The following is a 24859-nucleotide window of genomic DNA, read 5'->3' as shown; positions in this document are numbered from 1 at the left end:
TTTCTCTTGCTGACAGCCATATCACCCACTTTGTTTAAGGGTCAAAATTGTTTCAGGTCATTCTCACTACTACACTCCCATTAGCGCCATGACAATTTACAGATACCTTGGCAACATCAGGAAGTTACCCTGTATGATCTAAAATGGGGAGGAACCCTCAGTCCTGGGAATTGTCCACCTCTTTCATGGAAGACTCGTGAATAATCCATTCCCTGTTTAGCCTATAATCAAGAAATAACCATAAAAATGGGCAACCAGCAGCCCTAGGGATTGCCCTGCCTATGAAGTAGCCATTGTTTATTGCTTTGCTTTCTTGATAAACTTGCTTTCACTTAAAAAAAAAAAAAACTCCTGTCTCTAGTAAAAATTTATGTTCACACCTAAAATTTGTAAACCAGTGTGCATAGCATCTTTATTCATGATAGTTAAAAACTGGAAACAATCCAAATATCCATCAATAGATGAGTGGATAAGCAAAATGTATAATCTGTGCAATGGAATATTATTGGGCTGTCAAAAGGTGTGAAGAGCTGACACATGCTGCAGCATGGCTAAACCCTGAAAACATTATGTTAAGTGAAAGAAACCAGCCACAAAAGCCCACATTATGTATTATTCCATTCAGACGAAAAACCAGATTAGGCAAATGTATATAGGTGCAAAGTAGATTAGTGGTTGCCCAGGGCTGGGGAGTGGATGAGGGTATTGGAAACTGACAGCTAATGGGTACAGATTTCTTTTAGGGATGATAATAATGTTTTAAAATTGATTGTGGTGATGGTGGCACAACTCTGTGAATATACAAAATCTCACTGGATTGTATAATTTAAAAGAGTGAATCATATCATATGTAAACTATATCTAAATAAAGCTTTTTTTTTTTTTTTTTAAGGCTGACTCTGGGCTGTGGCTTTCATAATCTTCTTTGGCCATGGCTTTCCCCAGAGCTCCAAAGCTGAGCAGTGCCCAATACTGTCTCCTCTAACTTTGTTTTACGGGGAGACATTTCTCCAACTCTGCCTGCTCAAATGTGTGGGGTGAAATCAGGTGCCTCCATATTCCCAAATACAAAGCACTAGAGGTTAAGTTCTGTACTTCTCAAATGTCAGTGTACATTCTGATGCCCTGGAGATCTTGCTAAAATGCAGATTCTGATCCTTTGGGTCTGAGACACAGACTGAGATTCTGTATTCTAAGAAGCTCCCAAGCAATGTCAGTGTTGCTACTGTCTTCATTTTGCGAAGCCGAGGTGTCGACCACAGACCCAGAAGATGCAGCCCTTGACTCCTCAATGCCACCTATACAATTCAATCAAATATCAGGATTTTCAAAACATAGTCAGTCAAATGTCTTTTTTCCCACTCTCTATCCAATTATTAGGTGCATTTATAATGGAAGATTGTTACACACGGTTACCAACGTGGTGAAATCCTTTGGTACACACTAATCTTTATGGAAAGCACCTAACAACTTGGTGGAGTATTTTTTCTTTGAGCTAACTGAATTGGCCATTTGGTTTGCATCATAGGGAAAACCCTCAGTTGTGCTAAGTCTGAGCTTCCTTAATCATAACTGTATATTTTAAAAGCGTAATATTAATTTCTGTGTTCCAAACACCAAACATGTTGTCATTTTGAGGAGTAGGCAGGAGGTTCAGAGGGCCTCCTTAAAAGGAGATAAAAGCCAAGAGATGGTGAAACTTTTATTTTATTTTGTTTTGTTTTATTTTATTGTAGAGATGGGGGGGTCTCACTATGTTGCCCAGGCTGGTCTTGAACTCCTGACCTCAAGCAATCTTCCCACCTCGGCCTCCCAAAGTTCTGGGATTACAGGTGTGAGCCACCATGCCCAGCCTGGATGGTGAACTTAACTTAGTTGTATAACATCTGTGGATTGTGATAAGATTTATGTATACAACTTAATTTTTGTTTAATAAGCATGTGGTGTGTGTCTGTAACATAAAGTACACGATGCCTCTATCTCAGGAAGAGATATATAAAGATGAATAAGATGCTGTCTGTGCCCAAAGAGAGGCCTTTATTCCTAGTCAGGGAAAGAAACAAGCTCACCAAGAAAAGCAAGAAATAAAAGGGAGAAGGAGAGAACTTTTGGCTTGTTCTTGCTGTTTGATTGGCTTAAATTTTATCTCCACAGATTTTGCTGATGTTGTGGCAAAGCTGAAGAATCCTGGACACTCTCCTTTGTTCAAATAAAACTTCTATTTACACAGGATTTGCTAAAGGAGTACAAGGAAATGGCAGAGATAGTGTTAAGCTCACACAGCAGTTTGGGAAAGCGCCCCTTCATTGTTCTCAGGCTTGTACCTGCAGTAACAGGGCCTACAGGCTTTGAACACAAAACAACTGAGTTCAGAACCTCAGAAGAATTCTGGATATGGTACAAAAAAATCAGGTTCAGATTCAAATTCCTGCTGTGCCCAAGTTTAGATAGACGATGATCCGTGCTTTTTAAACATGCTGGGGCTTATTTTTTCAACTGCAATATAAAGATGATTATACTAATTTCTTCAAAGGGATGACATGAGCAGGAAATGAGCGAATGTATGGAGAAAGTTTCATGAACTGCCCAGCACTCTACAGATGTAAGAGGTAATGACTATTTTTCCTAGCCCATGTGCTTCAGGCCTCGGCTGTCCTTCTCCTGCCCTCAGGTCTGGCAAACCCCACCTGTCGACTAGCCATGGCTCCAGTGCTATTTCAGGGCCCTGCTTGATGAACTAAGTAGATGTGGGGTCTTCCTAAAGAGAATACATTGTGATTGTGATCAGAAGGAAACTTCGGTCCAAGTCCTCAGTGATTCTCTGGGACTCAGTGTCTTCAGCTGTAAAATAAAGTCACTGACTACATTTTGAAATTCCGTTATAGAAATGCCTGCCCTATAAGCAGGTATGCTTTATATTGGTGCCCTGTATCTGTCTCCCATATGAAGAAAAAAGCTTATAGTTCAGTCTTTTTCTTCCCTAGGTTTTTGAGTCTAAGCCCTTATTTTCCACAAGCTGGGAACTTAGAAGAAGGGAAACACTACAATAAATCTGCTGAATTAGCCACCACCCCTTTCTTGTCATTCCCACTAGGCTTGGGAGCCTGAACCACCTACAGGCCTCCCAACCCTTCCTAAGGAGAGCAGGAGCCACTTATCAGCTCCAGCTTTGGAGCTTCACAAGCTAATCAACTGCAGATTTCCTAATTCCTGTTATATCCATCTAAGTGATAAGCCAAACATGGAACAAACTCTTATAGGAAGAATATTACTTTTAAATATGATTGATAAAATAATAACTGAGCCAGCAGGATCTTTACTGATAAAGGCTGGTGAAGATTTCTATCAGAAAGTAGTTTCTATCAGAACTACTGTTGAAGAGGATTTTTTTTAAAACTCAACCATAATTGATTCCATCCCAAACTTGCAACAGAAATTCTTACCTCCAGAAGGTAAGATAACACGCATTATACAATATACATGCATATGTGTGTGTGTGCATATATATATATGCACATATATATGCACACACACACACACATATACTAGGTAAGTTCTTTCCAAGGCTCACTTGATGGATGCAGGGCACAAATCCAAACTCTGGAGAATGAGATATTAATAATTACTTCTTTAGTGTTTGATATTTGCAAAGTGACTTGCAGTTATTTATTACATAATTATTTTACATTGAACAGTTTTCTCTCTGGATAAGTAAGAGCAGGGAATGAAGAATGGGCTGGTATAAAGGTCCAGAAAGATGTCTTTGCCATCTTTTATGGTAGATGCCCTGGGGGAACCCAGATCCTCCCTCTGAAGAAGCAGACCACTGTGTCCAGCCACTTCTCCCTTTGTGTCTCTGGCCAAATATCCACGGAACAGATAGAATAGGCAAAGGCTAAGTTTTCACTGTGTAGTCGTGACCAAAGTCCTCTTTCTTGCCATAAAGCTGCAACTACTCCCCCAACCCCTTATTTTCTTTGAGGATGTCTTTAGTTGTATTGGGAGAAGGCAGATAACAAAGGTTCAGCAGTGAGAGGGCCTAGGTTCTGGGCCCGCTCCCTTTCTAACTAGCTGTGTGACTTTTGTCAAGCAAATTCACTATTTGTGGTCTCTGCATTCTTTATTTGTCATACTGGAATGATAGCATCTCATCCACTGGGTATAAAAAGATTTGTTTGTTGTGAGAGTAAAATAATGAGCACAACAGTTCTTTGAAGATATTGAAAGTTTCATAAGGTTAGAATGGTGTTATTATTACTGCTATTCACATGAACAGCTTCTATCCATCCCATCCAATCTGAAAATTGATATACCTTGGTCAGCAGCCCCAATCTAGATTTAACCACGCACTTTGCCTTGCTTCTAATTTATTTATGGTTGCAACTTTGTTTTCTTTATACTGAGAGGCCTGATAGCATAGTGAGTAAGATGACTAATTCTGGTTTCAGATGGACAGGATTTAAATCCTTGCTTCATCAAGATGTCTATCTCTGGCCATGATGAAGCAACTATTACTGGACTAGCCTTCCTGCCATAAACAAATGTAAAACTGCTACAACATACATGAGACACTTTTTTAGTTATTGAACAACAGATTGCACCTGACTATGATCCTTGAGAGAAGGAAAACACACAAGATGAAACTCACATTTGCTCCAGCTCTCTTCTCATGGAAAATGTATCCACATTATAGCAGAGAGAATTGATGGAGCAAAAGCAGAGCACAGGGGTGTCCCTTAGCCAAGGATTAGCATCGAGGCTGTTAAAGGGGCTGGAATCTGTGGGGTAGGACACAGGAAAGAAGGGAGATGTGAAGAGAGGGCCACAAATCTATTTAGGGATTCTCCAAGAGTTCTTGAATGGGACATGGTCTGTGTGTGCAGAGAGAGACAAAAGGAGTCTTATTAAGTAGCAGCTGCTATGGGGTTACAAGTGGAACAGAGATACTTGAGGTCTAGCAGTTCTGGGGATGTTGGAGAACCAGTGTAGGGTCTTGTTAGTGCTCCCAAATCCTGATATCTGAGGAAAGTCATATACTAGAGGTAAGAGGCATGCCCTAGAGTAAGATCTATTCTATAATCACCTTATCAAACCCTCATACCAAGCTTTGACAAGATCTGCATGGAAAACAGAGTTAGGAATTTGAAACTCACCAAAATAAAAAGGCTTGGGCAACATCTTGGGCTTTTTGCAAATCTTCCCTGACTAAACCTAACATAAAGTCTAAACAAGTTCAAAGTGATTGGCCAGTAATTGAACTGTCTACTAGAATATAGCCCAATGCACTTAAGAGACTGATAACAAAGTCCAATGTCTCTACAATGTATAATTTACAGTATACAGTATACAATAGAAAATACTAATCACACACACACAAACACACACATGAAAATATAATTTATGGTCAAGAAAAAGAAGTCAATAGAATTTGACCTCAAGGTGGCCCAGATGTTGAATTGCACTGACGAATACTTTAAGGCATCTACCTAAAATATATCCAAGAATTAAAGAAAATAAGATCTTAATGAACATATTTTAATGGTCAACATATTTTAACATAGAAAATATTAGCAGAGGAAACAAAACTGTAAAATAGAACCAAATGGCCATTTTAGAACTAAAAGGTAAAATAATTAAAGTGAAAAATTTACCAGGAGGTCTTAACAGAAAATTTGAGATAGAAGAATAAAAGGACTTAATGAGATTTAAAGGGGCTTAAAGAAATATAGATACAAATTATCCAATTAACAGAACAAAGGGGAAAAAGGTGAAAGAAAAATAAATAGGGAGTCTCAGAAACCCGTAGAGTAATTACATGCATTTAATTGGATTTTCAGGAGAGGAGTGTGAGAATGGAGAAGAAAAAAAAAAATGTGTTCAGAAAGCATGGTGGGCCAGGTATCATGGCTCATGCCTGTAGTCCAAACACTGAGAGGCTGAAGTGTGAGAATGGCTTGAGTCCAGGAGTTCAAGACCAGCCTGGGCAACGTGGTGAAACCCTATCTCCATAAAAAATACATAAATTAGCTGAGCATGGTGGCACACACCTGTAATCCCAATCACTCAGAGGGCTGAGGCATGAGAATCGCTTGAGCCCAGGAGACAGAAGTTGCAGTGAGCTGAGATTACATCACTGCCCTCCAACCTGAGTGTCAGAATGAGACTGTCTGAAAAAACCAAAACCAAACCAAACCAAAACAAAACAAAAAAAACACAAAGAAATAGTGGCTGACATTTTTCCAAATTTGAAGGAAAACATCACTTACAAATCTAAGAATTTTGGGAAATCTTAAGCAAAATTAATAGAATGAAAACCACACCAGCCACATCATGGTCAAACTGTTGCAAGCCAGAACTAAACAGAAAAATCTTTAAAAAGAAGAGGGGAATAACATAAAATAAAATAAATAGCTATCAAGCCATAAAACACATGGAGGAATCTTAAATGCATATTGCTTTGAGAAAGTAGCCATTGTGAAAAGGGTACAAGTTATATGACTTAAACTATATGACATTCTGGAAAAGACAAAACTACAGAGACAGTAAAATGATCAGTGGTTGCCAGGGGTTTGAGGGGAGAAGGAGAGAAATAAATAGGCAAAACACAGGGGTTTTAAGGGCAGTAAAACGATTCTCTATGATACTATAATGGTGGATAAATGACATGATAGTGTATTTATAGAACTGAACAACACAAAGAATGAAACTTAATGTACATTATGGACTTAGCTGGTAATAATGTATCAATATTGATTCATCAATTCTAATAAATGTATCACACCAATGCAAGATGTTTAGGGGAAACTTAGTGGGGGTGAGGTGGGGAATATGGAAGCTCTCTGTGCTACCTATTCAATTTTCTGTAAATCTAAAACTGTTCTAAAGAATACTCTATCAATTATTTATCTATCTTTTTTAAAAGGATATATACAGGAGGAAATGACAAGAAATTTTGACTACTTCTCACTGAAAACAATGGAGGCCAGAAGACACTGAAGCAATGCCTTTAAAGTGATAAAAGGGACAAAAAAACCTGCCAACCAAGCTTTCTACATCCCAAGGAAAAATGTCCTTCTACAATGAAGATAAAATAAATACCTTTTCAGTGAACAAAAGCTGAGAGATGTAACTAAGAATACAATATAAGCATTAAAATACAATACTAGTATTATTCAATTAACTCAAAATAGGTTTTAAAAAAGAGCAACAGAGGAACAAAAACATGAGGGACAAATGTAAGACAGCAAGAGGGTAGGTAAAATTCAATGACATCAATAATATCATTATATGTAAATGAACTGAACACTACAATTAAAAGGAAGTAATTATCAGACTGAATAAATAAAGCAATACCCAATTATGCTGTCTAAAAGGGGCACAATATTAATAGAAAGTAAAAGACGGAAAGAAGTATACAGTGTGAACAATATGCATTTTAAAAATTGTGTATTTATATTAATCAGACAAAGTAGACTTAAGTATTAGCAACAAAGAGAAATATTGCATAATAATAAAAGGGAAAATCATTAGAAAGATAAAACAATCTAAATGTGAATGTAATTAATAACAGAGTTTAAAGATATGTGAAGCAGAAACTGACAGAACTGAAGAATATAGACAAATCCATCATAAAGGAGATTTTAACACCCCATGTCTGTCAGGAATCTCCAAAGAAACAGAATATATATTTTATATATAATCTACAGATTACATATTAAGTATGTTATATATACATATATTTATAGATAACTACATATCATATATGTAATCTCTAGGATATATATATAAAAAAAAACCATAATAGATCCAGATATACACATAGAGGGAGAGTTATTTCAAAAAATTGGCTCATGCTATTGTGGGACTGTCAAGTCTGAAATCTTTAGGGCAGGCCAGCATGAAAGGAAGTAACAAAAGGAAAACTCAGACATGAATTGATGTTGCAGTCTTTCTCTTTGGTCTTTAAACTGATTGAATGAGGCCCACCCACGTAATTAAGGTGAATTTCTTTCACTAATGGTCAACTGATTGTTGATGTTAACCACTTTTACAAAATAAATACCTTCACAGTAACACCTAGATTAGTGTTTGTTTAAGTATTTGAATACATCAGATGTTAGAGAGATTGCAGAGAAAAGGGAATGCTTATACACTATTGGTGGGAATGTGAATTAGTTCAGCCAGTGTGGAAAGCAGTTTGAACATTTCTCAAAGAACTGAAAACAGAACTACCATTCAACCCAGCAATCCCATTACTAGGTAAATGCCCAAAGGAAAATAAATAATTCTACCAGAAAGTCAGCTGTACTTGTGTATCTATCACAGCTCTATTTCCAAGAGCAAAGACATGGAATCAATCTAGATGCCCATGAAAAGTGGATTGAATAAGGAAAATGTGGTACATATGCACCTTGGAATACTATGCAGCCATAACAAATAATAAAATCCTATTTTCTGGAGCAACATAGATGCAAAGTGAATTAATGCAGAAATAGAAAACCAAATACCAAATACCATGTGTTCCCAGTTACAAGTGGGAGCTAAACAGTGGGTACACATGGACATAAAGATGCGAACAACAGACACTGGGGATGCCAAAAGTGAAGAGGGAAGAAAGGGGGCAAGGGTTGAAAACCTGTCTATTGGGTACTATGTTCACCATTTGGTGACAGAATCATTAGAAGCCCAAACTTCAGAATCACACAATATACCCATGTAAGAAATCTGAACATGTGCCCCCTGAATCTAAAATTAAAACAAACAAACAAACAAAAAACTGGATACTAAAGGCTATGCAAGTTGACACATAAAACTAACCACTCTCAGTAACTGCTAGAACATATATATAACATTCAGTGAAGATATAGAAGATGTAAAGACACCGTCAATCAACTTGACCTAATTGACATCTGTAGAAACTACAGCAAATAACTTCAGAATACACATTATTTTTATTATTATTATTATTTTGAGACAAAGTCTTGTTCTGTCACCAGGCTGAAGTGCAGTGGCGCGATCTCAGCTCACTGCAACCTCTACCTTCCAGGTTCAAGCGATTCTCCTGTCTCAGCCTCTTGAGTAGCTGGGACTACAGGCGTGCATCACCACACCCAGCTAATTTTGGTATTTTTAGTAGAGACAGGGTTTCACCATGTTGGCGAGGAGGGTCTCGATCTCTTGACCTTGTGATCCGCCCGCCTCAGCCTCCCAAAGTGCTGGGATTACAGGCATGAGTGCCTGGCCAGAGTACACATTATTTTTGCGTGCACATGGAGCACTTACCAAGACAGACCACATGCTGGGTCATAAAATAAATCTCAGTAAATTCCAAAAGACTAAAGTTTGGCTTAACTAGTACCTAATGTATGATCATGGGCAAGTCAATAACTTTCTGTAACTCAGTTTTCCTCATGTGAAAAACGGAAATAGTAATAAACCGCCATTGTTGTTGTTATAAGATTTTATGAGAATTCATTGAGTTAACTTATGAAAAGCCCTTTGAAGAATGTCTAGTAAATATTCCATAAATATAGCATGATGATGATGGTGATGATGATGGTGATGATGATGATGATGGAAAAAGAAGAAGAGAAGGAAGAAATATAAGGGGAAGAGGAGGGCTGTGAGTGGTGAAACGGGAGTAGGAGAGGCAGGAGGTGAAGGAAATGCAGAGACAAGGGGAGAAGACCTGGCCCAAAATAAGCATAAAATCAGTGAAATCCAACATATAATCATTTGTTAGTGGTAATAAACATCTATTCATTCAACAAATACTGTTGACACTTTAGTACATGCTAAGCACTCTGCAGGAGAAAAACAACAGTGACAAAAACAGCCACTGTCCCTGCTTTCGTGAAGTTTATCACCTGGTAGGGGAAACATATTAATCAGGTAATCACTTTGAGATTAGTGATGTGAAGGAAAGGTTATAAATCTATGACAGCATCTAAAAGGGAACCTGACACAAGGTGGGGAGAAGAGGGCTTCAAAGAGAGCAAGGAATGTGCAAAGGCCCATTTGATGCATGGAGGGACCAATGGGGCTAGAGGGAGCAGAAAGACTACAGTACAGTGCATGAGGAGGCCACAACTCCTGGACTGTAGACTGTGCCAGACACTGTGCAGAGCACCTCACAGACAGTATCTCACGCATTCTTGCAACAATTCTGGAGTAAATAACTGACTAAAATGAATGGTTTGACTTATTGTTTTCAGTTATAGCTAATAATTTTTCTACAGTTAGGTTTAATTAATCATCTAATTTTTTTTTATCTTTTGGGACCAGCAATATCTTGAGAATCACACAGGTAGCAATTATTTCACACACATGTACACACACACACACACACACACACACACATGAATTTTAACAGGATGTTTGGTAATTGGATATCCATCCTACCTTCCTCAAATGAAAACATCTGTTTGACAACTGTTCTAAGGTCAGAGTCTGCAACAAATGCTTCCATCTGAAATAAAACAACCAAAACTAGAACAATATCCTAGTTTACACCTTAAATAATGTTTCCACTATCCTCCCAGTGCAATTTTATTTTTTATCCTCTTGAGAAGTGCAGAAAATGGAAGTGGACATTTCTTTTTCAACAAGGCTGCTAAAAGTGTTATATGTATATATATATATATATATATACACACACACACAGACACCCACACAAACACAGACACACACTCCTACCAAGACTGGGGAGAAATACTATGGGTTAAAAAAAATAAAGCCTATGAAAACCTCAAAATGTGAGTTTTGAAGTGTGGAGGATATCATATGAGTAAAAATAAACAGTAAGGTAACATTTTTATGGTAATATACTACATACCACCTATCCCGATGAAAGCTATGGATAATGGATAATATTAAATCGTCTAAAGCTGCAGAAGGAAACTGTGGTGATGCGGACATCATCTAGATGGTCAAAAAGTGGCTGAAATCATATTCTATTAGAAGAAGAGTTGATGTCACTTACTTATTTACTTATTTGAATCTCTTGGGAGGATGAGAAAAATGACATGAAAAACCTACTATGAAGATACTAATCCTGCACAAAGAGGAAGAATATGTGGGGGGATAAAACCATGTCATCCTAACTTTGTAATGGCCCTTAAAGGAAATTCTGAGAAGAGCTAGCCACATACCAATCCTTGATTTTTGGAAATCAAGTTTCAAGAAATTCAGAGAAAGACAATTTTTATTTTACTGCCAGAGAAATTAAGAGAAAAATCATCAGGGTTGTAGACTTTGTTTCTGACAATGTGGTAGAATCATGAGGAGGAAGAACAAGTGCAAAGTATTTATAGGAACAAACTGCTCCTAAGCATAGCCAGGAGCATGGCCAGTTACCTGGCAAAAATAGTGGTAGTGCAGTGAGATCATGATGTGCCTGGATGGAGGTGAGACCAGGGCCCACAGAGAAACTGGGGAGCTCACATTGCTGCAGATTTTTAAGAATCATACTGTCTGGTATAAAAGAAAAATACCCAAATGGTATGAGAAATACTATAGTAGGAGTAAATGATGGTCAAGAGGTAGTAAGTTAGAGATGTCAGTGGGCAGAGATGAGGAAGTTCTAGAAGACAGGGAGGCAATTGGCAAATGAGGGGTTTCATAAAGGCCCCAAGCATCTGGTCTGGAGCTCAAGGTATGGTCATTGACGTAACATCGAGGTCAGCTCTGGAGTTGGAGGGGGTTTTGTGGGGCTTGAAGCTTATACAATTTGGGGGAGTCCAATGTAAGGAAAACAGTACCAAATTACATATACCAAATTTGATCCAAAAGTGATATTCATTTAGAATGAGAAGTCACAAAAAATTACACATGTGGCAAAGCTAATGGTTCACAAATTCTACAAAATACAGAAAAACAGTATAACAACACAACTTAATTGCTCAACTTAATTTATGGCCTCCAGAACATAACTGCATGACTCACCTCTAAAGTATTCTTTTCTTGTATATACTCACCACATATTCCTTGACCACCATTTCATATATAACTGGTTTTGCAATATCATTTTCTATACAGAGAGTAGAAAGATAAATTGTCTTTTCTCCAACAAATGTTATTGAAAGTTTTTAAACAAACTTTATTTTTTAGAATAACTTTAGATTTACCAAAAAAAAAAAAAAAATTGTAAAGTTAGTCAAAAGAGGCCCCATATACCCCACACCTAGAATTTCCTGTAGATTCTCACATTAGCATGATACATTGATTACAATTAATAAAGCAATATTGATATTTTACTATCAAGAAAAGTTCATACTTTAGGTAGATTTTCTTAGTTGTAAACCAATGTCTTTTTTTTCCACTCCAGGATTCATAAAAGATACCACATTACATTGAGTTATAGTGTCTTCTTAGTCCCCTCTTGGCTGTGGTAGTTTCTCAGACTTTCCTTGTTTTTGAGGACCAGTTTTGAGGAATATTGGTCAGGTATTCTGTAGAAAGTCTTTCAATCAGTGTTTGTCTGATTTTTTTCATGATTAGACTGAAGTTAGAGTCTTGGGGAGGGAGAAAACACAGAAGTAAAATACCATTTTCATCATATCTTATCAAGGGTCTATGTTGTCAACGTGACTTATTATTAATATTAGTGTTGACCTTGGTCACCTGGCTGAAGTGGTGCTTCTCAGGTTTCTCTACTGAACAGTTATTCTCTGCACCTTTCCCCTGCTCCCTTTGCATGCTGTACTCCTTCAAAGGAAGTCATTCTGCACAAACTATACTCAAGGAGTGGTGAGTTATATTCCACCTCCTTGAGAAAGAAATTCTACATAAATTACTTGGAATGCCTCAGCATGGGAAATTTGTCTCTTCTCACCCACTTATCTATGTCTTCAATCACTTATGTATATCACTGTGGACTCTTGGATATTTATGTTACATGTTGGGTTATAATGAAATATTATTCTATTTATTTTTTGCTTAAATTATTTCTGCTTTAACCATCGGGAGTTCTTTCAGTTGGATCTTGTGCCCCTTTAACATACCCCTGTACTTTTTTAAATCCTTTATTACTTTCTGACACTATAGGATGCTCCAGATTCATCTTGTATGTTTCCTCTCCCAATTTAGAATCAATTATTTCTCGAAAGTGCTCTATTTTCTTTTATTGGAGAATGGTATTAGAAACCAAGTTGTAAGTACTAGGTGTGCTCATTGCTACTACAGTGTTATTGCTTGTGGGCCCTTGCCACTAACAAACCAAGGAAAAATAGGTGTATATGCTAACCTATGTACATATACATATCAATAAATATTTCCATATGTAACCATCCATATCTATATGAAGCTAAACATCAGTTCACCCTGATGTCTCTAATTCCAATCCATTATCTTATGGCTCATTCTAGCTTCTTCCTTTTGCTTTTCTGTAACCTCCTACTCCAATAGCAAGAAACCTGGTTCTCACCATCTACCATCTATTCACTTAATTGTTTAATTTCAGTATATGTGGTGCTATGGTTTGAATGTGTCCTCCAAAATTCATGCCAAAACTTAATCCCCATCTTGATGGCATTAAGAGATGGGACCAGGCCGGGTGTGGTGGCTCACGCCTGTAATCCCAGCACTTTGGGAGGCTGAGGCAGGTGGATCACCTGAGGTCAGGAGTCCAAGACCAGCCCGGCCAACATGGTGAAACCCTATCTCTATTAAAAATACAAAATCAGCCAGGCATGATGGTGCACACCTGCAATCCCAGCTACATGGGAGGCTGAGGCAGGAGAATCATTGAACATGGGAGGCAGAGGTTCAAGTAATAGACTCTTAAGCTTAAGTTACTGTTAAGCTCAAGTAAGTAATAGACTCTTAAGCTTAAGTTTGTTAGCTTCATGGCAAATCTACTCCTGAGTCAGAGAGATCATTTTTTCAACAAAAATGTACTGAGCACCTACATATGCAAAGGACTAAGTGTTCAATGATAAGTGAGATGAAGTCCCTGCCTTCATGCCCTCACCCAAAACTCATTCTAACAGAAAGAAAAAATACAGATTATCAGCCAGTAAACAAGTAATTTCAAAATGTTATCTGCTATGATGAAAATAAACAGGGTGCTATGATACAGAATAAGAAGAGGACTCAATTTAGAAAAATTCTTAGGGAGATGGCATTTAAGCTCAGAACTGAAGGAAAAAATGGAGCCAGATACGCAAAGAGCTGAGATAAGAGCCTTCCGGAGGGGAAATGGCATACTCATATATGTTAAGGCTGGAAAGGAGTCCATTTACTCCAGGAACTGAGAGGGGCTGGAATTTAATGAGGGAAGAAGAAAGGATATGAGATGAAACTGGGGATAGAAGTAGAGGCCAGACCCTCCAGGGTCTCCCAATACAAAGTGATTTTATTCTAAAAGCGGAGAAATAACAGTGAAGTGTTTCAAGCAGAGGACTGATGGATTCAGATTTTCCTCTTTTAAAGAATTATTCTGTAAGAGGAACAGATTAGACAGACGTAATAAAGAAGCAGAAAGACCAATTATCTGGATTGAGGGCTAGCTTTGACATTTTCAGGCTATGTGGCCTTGAGTAAGTTACATAACCTCTTTTAGTGTCCTGATCTGTAAAATGAAATAAATAGTTCTGATACTTCACAGGGTGATTGGGAAGGTTGAATGAGGCTATGCAAATAAAGTGTTTCCCACATTGTCTGGCACACTGCTAATGCTCAAAACATGTTAGCTATTATTACTGTTGTTACTATTGTTAGGACCAAAGCAACGTGTTATCTTAAGAGAGAAGGGAGAGTTAGAGCAAGGACTCAGAGATAAGTGACCAAAGTCCAGTTTGAAGATTGTAGCCTCTTTGGGGAAAGGGCTGGAGAATGAAACCTGGAACCACATTCTAAGCAGCACAGAGGACCTGGGGCATGGGCACTGGGATGCAGTCTCTCTCACCTATGGTCAGAATTGTGCTGGAACCTAGGGGCAGAGCTCAGAAGCTGAGCTGGGGTGGAACAGAAAGCTGGGCGTCTCCACCCACCTGCCATTTATCTGCCCTGAGAGGCTCCCTGATGAGACCCAGACCACCTACAAGTATAAAAAAGCAGCTGAAACTTGTGAAATAGATCAGGGTCCCAATCATCCATAACTGTTCTCTCTTATTGAGCAAAGCACATTATAGAGTAAATACATGAACAGGAGGCTAAATCTCAAAATGAACTGAAGTTAAGGAGAATAAACACTTAGCTTTTATTGATTTATCTTTGTGTTGTGTTCATAGTAAGAGCAGGCAGGAAGGGGACTAATGACTTCTGTCTCTTCAATCATTATTTTAAAATCAAATGAATTTGAAGCCCATGTTTTCTGAAAAGACAGGAAGAGACCTGGGCTGCTTTCTATGCTGTCAGATATCTGGTCCAGAGATTAAGCTAGACACTGGGATACATGAGTGAGTAAAACTGGAGGAGTTGTTACTGTTCAGAAATTACAATCTAGTGGTAAGAACTCATAAAATTATAAATGAAAAGAAAGACTGTAAGTTCTTGGGGAGCATACGCTACTGTGGGGGTGAGGAGAACTGGTTGGCAAATTCTTTCCCTAAAATTATCTTTCCTCAAAAGCTTAGAATATACCTTCTTCCTCTTACTCTTCCTTTGTCTTCAATTCCTGATTCTCCCTCCCTACAAGCCTGTTTCAACATTCTTTATCCTTTCTTTGCCTATATTTCCTCTAGTCCAACCCCATCCCTAATCTCTCCCTTGGAACCTGTTTTCTTCTGATATCTGGCCTTCTCTTGACTTTTATTTGAATTGCCATCCTCTGAAAATAATCATTTGTTTTTCTCTTCTCATACATATAAAAGATTTATTGAGCATTTGTAATAGGTACCAGGCTGTGAGCAACTTTTCACATTTAATGTTCACTTTTACCCTCCAAGAAAGGTTCTGCTATTTTCCCAAATCCACAAATAAGAAAACTGAGTTGTAGAAAAATTAAATTACTTGCCCAAGGTTATACAAGAAGTAGAAGTTGCCAGACTTAACCTCCAGTCAGTTGATTCTAAAGCTCATACCATTAACCGTGATGCCATCCTGTCTCCAGATGATGTTGATACACTTCACAACTGTGGATGCCCTTTACACGGAGAGCATTTACAACTCAACAATGGTGTGGAAACTAAGCTGCACCTGTCTATAAAGTGGGCAGCAACAGTGGCGGCAGTGGCAGCAGCTCTGTCGCTTAATGGGAAGGAGGGTGCTGGGTTTCTAGCAGGAGTAGGGCCGTAAGGTCTCCACTGTAGTCTCCACCCAGTATTGGATGAGGATGTACTTTCCAAGATGAGTGATCAAGGAAACTCCAACAGTGGGTAGACCTAAGTTGGGCAGCTTCTAGCATGAGGACAAAACATAGTCTGAGGAAGCTTAGAAGATAGTCGCATGAAGAATGATGGAAGATGGAGAGCCATAATAGGAGGGATCTGACGCATCGTACTGGAGGCCTGCTTGTTCATACTCCACAAGAAGGAGATGGCAAAATTCAGGCGTTCCTAGGTGGCAGCGGCCACCTGTGCCAGTGCAGCAGGGAAAGGGTAGTTTGCAGCTGTGCAGCCATGCTCTTCACAGGAAGCAGCCCCAAGCAAGAGGAGCATCTGTGAAGGTGGACACAAGTGAGGTGAGACAAGGTCAGGAGTTCTCTTCTTAAGCATCAATTTATTTATTCAGCCAGTAAATACTTATTGTGCACCTCCTGTGTTCCAAGCCCTCGTCTAAGTATCAGACATTCAGGGTTGAACAAAATAGGCAAATATCCCTACCCTTATGGAGGTTTAATTTGTGCACTTCTTGCAGCAAAGTGAATTAATCAGCGACCAAACCAAATCAGATGACGATGCGATATGGGTATGCCAGCCTGAAGATAAGCACAGATAGAGCTGTCAAAGGAATTAATCAGGCAGCAAATATTTCCTGTAACAAGCTTCTTTGCTTCACACACACAAAAAAGTTTATTCTGGAGTCTTTTCAGAGATGCACCAGAGAGATCCCTGAATACGTGCAAAACAGAATCTAAATAATCAAAAGTGAATTTATGCCAAACTTTTCAGAAATCCTCCTCATATAGAGGGCAGGATGTTCTAGTGAGCAGGTACTAATAAGGTGGCCTAATTCTGTGACTGACACTGTAATACCTAGTGGAGTTCCTAGTTCCACAAGTCTTTTCATAGTAAGATTATTTCAAACATGGAAATCACATGAAATAAGAAAGGCCTCGTAACAATAACCATAAATTAGAGTTGCTAGTATTGATTTCATAACTAACCTCTCTTGTCACCTTGAACAAGTCAGTTCACTTTTGTAAGTTTCATTTGTGTTTCCTGGAAAAAGAGGGAGAAGGTGCATTAAACAATTTGTAAATTCTCTTTCCATTATGACATAGTCTTTCTACATGCTTCCATGGAAGAAATCTTTCTGGGGGAGTAGAATGGATGGAACATGGCTAAATGCATGCTAGATACAGAGGAAAAGCTGTCAAATTAACCAGGGATCCCAGCTCTTAAAACCTAGATCTGGGTATCCTCCTGTATCAGAAGCACTGGACAAATTATTATATAAACACTAGGTATCATTCTCTTGGGAGATATTTTGTTTTCTTCCCTGTGCCCTATCTACATGTTGTATGTGGCCCTGTACATAAAGACTTGAGGTGTTTTAAAAGCAGCCATATGTATATGTGGCCCTTTAGAGAACATGGTGCTCTACATGAGTAAATTCCCAGAAAATCTGGGCTTATTTCTGGAAACATTAGCACTCCTTTCAGCAGCTTCTAACCTATTTTACTCAGAGCCAGTATGAGGAGCACCAACATTGTTCTGTGCTGAGCTACTGTGACTTGCTACAGCTTGTTCAGGTGTGTAGATCTGAACCCAGATAATGGAGCACTTTTTATTTTTAAAGTTTTATTTGTTGTTTGTTTCCTTGCTTATTTTTTGTCTTTGTTCTTTCCTCTGCAGTCAACTCTCTTATTGCCCTTGCCTTTTTGTTTTATTTTGTACTTTTTTGTTTTATACCTCACTGCCTAGAAGAGGGCTTAAAGGCAACTCAATGCTTTCCCAAATGTATATCAACTGAGCTCTGTGACTCTTTGTTTCTCAAAATGAGGCTTGTTAAACTTCCTACCAGGATGATGGGGTTAAAAGGCTAATCTTCATAGGGTTATTTGGGTATGAAAGTCTGTTTTTAGAAATCAATAATTAATTCATAAAATAATTATTTGCATTAATAAATCTGCTGTTTTAAATAGGGAAAGCCATGGGCACTGTGGGGTGAGCACTAAAGGGGAAATAAAATGTTGAGAAATCAGGGCAAGTTCTTGCTCTATGAAATGTGAAAGACTGCCTCTCTCCTTGAACTTCATGTTTTTTTAATCTGCAAAATGAGAATAGGAACATGCACCACAGAGTTACTGTGGAGTTCAAATGAGATAAAATGTATAAAAGTACTTTGCAAAGACAATTGTTATGACATAGCATTGCATTATAGTTATTTGTAAGCATATCTCATCATCTAAACTATAAGCTATTTCAAAACAAGAAGTTTGCCTTACCCAGGTGATATTCAAAATTATTATATTCAAAATATTTAACAACTGGTAGAGCATCAACCAATCAGACTGGACATTGGCCTAATCAAAGCAGACACTGGCTATGGACAGCCAGAATGCCTAAGCCCATGCTCACAACAGCCCTGCACATGCCCATGGGAATATTCCAAAGGGACTAGTACAGTGCCTTGCATATAAGGTATGCTCAGTGAATTAATTCAAAACATTGTCTGCTTTGTGAAACTTTATTTTGCTCACAACATTTTTAGAAGAACTTCCAGCATAAAATGAGCTACGTCTCTCTATATTTCCCCAAGATTTCTTAGGGGCATGTGATCTATTCTTGCCCTACTTGACTCCCCAACAGAATATTTTTTTTCCCAAAGCTTAGTTCCAGGTACTAGTCCCTGAACACTTGAAGCCTCTTTTCTTTTACCTAAGTTACAGATTCATTAACCCAGACTTTTAGAAAATGTTATTATTAGAAGTTTAATCACCCATGTCCTCCTTTTAAGTTCTTTCTAAAATTACTTTCTGGCAATAATAATTATGTCAATCAGGGGCCAGCCGAATATAGCTGTGGCCCTTGGGCCAAATCAAGACGGGAGTTTCCAGCCATAATCTATTATTTAGCTCCAAATGGTTGTGCTAGTTTCCCCACCCCCACTCCCTCTCTGTCCTACCTACCATTCTTTTGGCATAAAGTGACAATCTAGCAGGTGAAGTCCTAAAGACCAGGATAGAATGTCAGAACTGGGGCTGTTTTACTATCTTTGCTACATTGGTGTCTGTGGCCAAATTTTGCAAGTTGTATCTTATAGGAATGCAAAGACAAAAATTAAATGGTAAGTCAAGGACAGAAGCCAAAATGGTGATGGTGTCTGTGGTGATGGGGAAGGGGAATGGTAATATTAGGGTTGGAAGAGAGAGAAGCCAGGGAAACCTAGAAATGAAGAGTAGCAGACAAAGTGCATGGATGGTAAGATTCTCATTTTGAAAGATGATCTCAGGCACAGCTGATTTTGATGTAATCCAGGAACGCTTTCATGAATGTACCAGATTCAGTGAAGGAAGCCACAACCAATAGATGCATTTCAGTAGTGGCTTTCCTATCTTTCAGCCTCCACAGCACTCCACATCCATTGTTGGGGTTCTATGACTTTCTCTATCGGCTCTGGGATCTGAAACCAGCTTGACCATAATCAAGAAGCATTTAATGACACCACTGAGCTCTGCTCAGTATGAAATCAATTGTTATTCCTTGGCTTCATTTATTCATTCAACAAACATGTACTGTATGCCTACTATTTTCCAGGCACTGTTCTGGGTGTTTGGAATAACCAAATGTCTATTCTTAGTGTTAAGGAACTAAGAGGCAACAGAAATATAGGCCAAAAATCTTACGTGAAGGAAACAACGTGCATAAAAACTCAGAGATCAAGGAAAGGACAGATTCCAGTATTTTGAAATGCCAGGCTTATGGAGAGTTAACTGAGCCATGCCTGGTGTTTACATGGGCTATAAGGAAGCAGCGGAGGGTCAACCAGTGGAATAAAGTGTTAAGATTTGGACTTTTGACAGCTCACTGGAGCAGCAGTGTACAGAAAGCCTTGCTTGGATTTGCCTGGCAATATCCAAGCAAAATTTCAAGGTGGCCTAGGCTAGATTGGTGGTAATAAGGATAGAGAGAAGAGGGTGGATTTGAGAGCTATGTAGGGGAGAATATCAACTAGGCTGGTGAATGATTAGTCAAGGCAGGTAAAGAGGAATACTCCTCCATATTTCTGGCTTGATGCCTTGGCGATGGAAGGCACCAACTCACGAGGAAGAGTAAACAAACAGAAGAAAGTATAGGAAGTAAGGTGATGAGTTCAGGTTGGTTAGAGACATCTCTGAAGTATTGAAATTGATATGTCAGTAGGAAATTGTGTGGATCAGTGTTTCCCAAAAGTACCTGCTCTGGACACTGTGATAAGAAACAGAGTGCTGCCAGAAGTTAAATTAATGCTGTGCTTCTTTCAAAGAGAAGAAGAAAATCAGTCGTTTACTTGCATTCCAACACAAGCTTCTTTGAATTTGAGCCAGAAACAAACAATCTGTAGTCCCACACTGGCCCAAGGGACCCCGACTTTGAGAAGCTCAGGTCTAGGTTAGGAGTTCAGGAGAGTGGGGACTAGATATTCAGGTAGACCATCCACATATGATGCTGTCTTCACTCTCCATAGCTGGTCTTTTCTCCTTCTTCACCTCTTCAACTGCCCTTCTCTCCTCTCAACATATAGCTAAATGTTTATCCATATTTCCATTTCATCTCAGAAGCAAAGGTGCCTCCTCACTTTTGAAGGCTATCAAATGCCCCTGGCCGGGTGTGGTGGCTTATGCCTCTAATCCCAGCACTTTGAGAAGCCAAAGCAGGTGGATCACTTGAGATCAGGAGTTTGAGACCAGCCTGGCCAACACGGTGAAACCCATATCTACTGAAAATACACAATTAGCCAGGTGTAGTGGCATGCACCTGTAATCCCAACTACTTGGGAGACTGAGGCAGGAGAATCACTTGAACCCGGGAGGCAAAGGTTGCAGTGAGCTGAGATTGAGTCACTGCACTCCAGTCTGGGTGACAGAGCAAGACTCCATCTCAAAAAAATAAAAATAAAAAATACAATAATTGCCCCCGATCCTGCTGACCTATTCATTCATTCTCCTTCATTCAGGACATGGTGCTGACAATGATCTCCCCCTTGTACTTTCCATGTATTGAAAGGAGTTCATTTCCATGAACTCCTCAACACAGTCTCCAATACACTCAAGTCCTCCATTCCGAAAAAAAATAAACAGGAAATCTCCTGGGTACCCCTGGCTACTGCGTCTAGCTCCTTAGCTCTCTCTTCTCCTTTATCACACACTGTCTTGAAAGAGGAGTTTTTGTCTGTCTGTCTCTACGTCCTCACCTCCACTGTCCCTCAGGGGACAACTCCCTCCCTCTCTGCAACCTGTTTTTGGTGAGATTCTCAGTTGTTATGGCCACGTCTTTTTCCATCTTCTACCTACTAAAATTCTCTACAATGTTAGTCAAACATCAGTTACTCTTCTTGAAACTTGCTCATTTCTAAGGTCCTCATTCTCCCAGTTTTTCCCTCAATTCTCTGACCACTTGGCCACAAATTCTTCTCCTTCCACAAATGCCTAGCAGATATGACTAATTTCTGAAATAGTTTTCAAAACTACCAAAAATAGTTTTTGAAAGTAGTTCGAAAATAGTTTCTTTTGAAGAGTTTCTTTTCTGAAACTATTATTGAAAGTACATTCCTGCATAAGTTTCTTATGAACATAGAAACTTTTAATGAAAGTAAGTTCCTGGTATAGTTTCTTTTGAAAATAGTTTCTTTTCTGAAACTACTATTGAAAGTATGTTTCTGGGTAAGTCACTCCAACTTTGCCTTTTTTCTTCCACAAAATGAGCAGGGTTGTGTTGTGACACTTCCAAAGTCTATTCCAGGTATAGTTTGATTCAAGAAACACTTATTGCATGTTTTATATGTGCCAAGAATAGATTTAGAAAATATACTCAAGAAGTGTGAGTTACATCAGGAGTCAAAATTCACCTACAATCTGCCATGCAACAATAACCTAACCAGCTACTGAAAACACTTTGTAGAATGAGGCAGCATGTAAATAAAAAACTAAATACGGTTAGGGTGCTTCGTTGTTTTAGCCATCCAAAAACCATTCATTGAGCACCTACTCTCTGTGTCAGACATGATGCTAAGTACACAAATAGAATCATTATTTCTAATCCTCACAATACTCAGGTAGGCAGTGTTATTATTCCCATTTTACCAAAAAATAAACTGAGGCTCAGAAACAGTAAGGAATTTTTATACAAGAAAAAAGGTAAGTTGGGGTTGTGTTTTTTAATTACATATTTATTAATGTGCCTTCTGGTTTAATGTCTACTTTCTCTTTTAAACAGTAGGTTCTTTAAAGCAGAGAAAGTGTTCACTTTGTTCGTTACTGAATCGCTAGCACTTAAGAGGTAGGTACAGAGTAGGCTACTGAACAATCTAATCAATCAGTTGATCAAATTAAACTCCAGGGTCTCTTGATTCTAAAGCCCATGCCCTGTTTCCTAGGAGACTTGGTCCTTTATAAATGCAACGTTTGTGTCACAAAGTTTTTTGGGAACACAAAGGAGAGCCCCATTAATGAATTTTTGAGAGATCTTTCATGTCATTTTTGGCTATATCTTGCTAGAAGGTGTATATCCTGTCAGATAGCATCCTAGATGGCCAAGTAGTGTTGGGAACAACCATGAAGGGGCCTAGAGGAGGAATGCAGAAATAAATAGTTCCACAGCAGCTCCAAGGAGCGGAGGAGATAGATTAAGAGATGGATCGAGTACCTGGTGAAAAGTGACCAAAGGAGCAGAGAAGTTACTCTCCCTCACAGTCTCTCCAAGTCCAGCTCTGTTGATCTAGAGGAGCACTATCCAAAAGAAATATAATGTAACCAGCAATTGCAAACAACATAAGTAATTTGAAATCTTCTAGTAACTACATGTTTAAACATAACAAGAAACAGGTGAAATAAATTTTAGTAATATGTTTTATTTAACCTAATATATCTAAAATGTTATTTCAGCATGTGATCAATAAAAAGTTATCAATGAAATATTTTGTTCATTTTTTCCTACTGAATCTTGGAAATCTGGTATGCATTTTATACTTAGATTAGATCTTAATTCAGACAAGCCACAATTCAAGGACTCAAAGAGCCACATGTGGCTAGTGGCTACTATATTGGAGGGTGTGGATTTAGACAAGCATAGTGTGGTACGTGGTCCAGTTGCTTCAGAATTGATGGAAAGCATGCAAGGAAATGTAGAATTTCCAGTCCAATCCCAAATCTACTGAACCAAGCCCCCAGGGATCTGTGTGCCTTTAGAGTTGGAGCAATGCTGGTCTGGCTAACAGGCAGGGAGTTTTCAGTCTATTAGAAATGAGGGAGAATGACATGTAGAACCACATATTCACAGTCAAGCACTCTACATATCTCTGATAAAGAGCCAGGGAAACCAAAAACATAAGGCAGCTGCAAAAATGGCATGCATTTTTATCTCTGATTTGCTTTTGTGAACTGTGAACCCTTCTTGAGAAATCCACTCCTTAGGCTCTTAGCCGAGATTTTATAATTCAACTATATGTCAATTAACTTGGGAAAGCAGAAGTAACAAATAAATAACCTCAACAAGATGTCAACATTGATACTGAGATTTAAAATGGTTTTCTTAATACAGGCTATAAAATTGGGAAAGCAATCTATTCTTACTATGAAAACTCCTGACAGTCTCAAAATTCAGGATGTTTAGAAAAAGATTAAATATGCATTGAGAGAAAGTAAAAATATTCATATATTTCTTCCTTCAGGCTGAGTGGACACAAATCAGAGGTCTAGAAACTGTATCTTAGGTTTATTTTTATCATTCCAATCTCTAGATTTCTTTAGAATCCCAAAGCCAGAAATTTCAACTGGGATTTTCTATTTTTCCTTAATAAATTGTAGGGGGGAAATTTGTTTTTCTTTGGCATCAATAATTCTATCTTAGATCTATTAAGTGTATCCTCATCACCTTTTTAGGGTAGTTTTAAACTCATGGCAATTATGTTACTCAAAGATGAAGATGAACTCAATTCAGTACATTTTTAGTAATACAGGAAAGGATTGCAGGACACTTGGTACAATGCTCATCTTCTAGGCTATGCTTTGCTCTGTCCGCCAAAGAGGAAGAAGGGTGTATTAGGATTCTCTAGAGAAACAGAACCAATAGGATGTGTATGTGTATATATGGAGATTTATTCTAAGGAATTGGCTCATGCAATATGGAGGCTGGCAAGTTCAAAATCTGCAGAGTAGGCAAATGCACTGGTGAGCCAGGAAAGAACAAACGTTGCAGTTCAAGTCTGAAGGCCAACTGGCAGAATTCCCCTTGCTCAGGAGAAGTCAGTTGTTTGTTCCATTCAGGCCTTTCACTGACTAGATGAGGCCCACCCAAATTATGGAGGGTAATCTGCTTTACTCAAAGTCCACCCCTTTACATGTTAATCTCATTCAAAAACACCCTAACAGAAACAAACACCTTCACAGAAATAAGCAGAATAACACTTGACCACATATGCCATGATCCATTCAAGTTGGCCACAGAATCAACCATCAGAAAGGAAGACTGCACTAGCTTAAACATACAAAGGGAAAAGTTCTGCATCCACACAGAGAGAGGCACAAACTACTCCTCATACCATGGGACTTGCGGAA

At 38.6% G+C, this 24859-nt stretch overlaps 1 long non-coding RNA gene across 1 annotated transcript; it reads right to left on the bottom strand.

Annotated features, from left to right (window-relative positions):
* Nucleotides 1-11777: 11777 nt before the first annotated feature.
* LOC102141624 (uncharacterized) lies at nucleotides 11778-23047 on the bottom strand. Its single transcript, XR_010585740.2, has 3 exons — nucleotides 22950-23047; nucleotides 17267-17321; nucleotides 11778-16598 (listed from the first exon to the last, which is right to left on the bottom strand). It is a non-coding gene; the product is annotated as an uncharacterized lncRNA (long non-coding RNA).
* Nucleotides 23048-24859: the final 1812 nt, after the last annotated feature.

The sequence above is a fragment of the Macaca fascicularis genome, chromosome 1 (genome assembly GCF_037993035.2).
Source record: "Macaca fascicularis isolate 582-1 chromosome 1, T2T-MFA8v1.1".
Classification (NCBI taxonomy): Eukaryota; Metazoa; Chordata; class Mammalia; order Primates; family Cercopithecidae; genus Macaca; species Macaca fascicularis.
The sequence above is the reverse complement of the archived record's forward strand: the minus strand, read 5'-3'. Positions and strand labels throughout refer to the sequence as shown.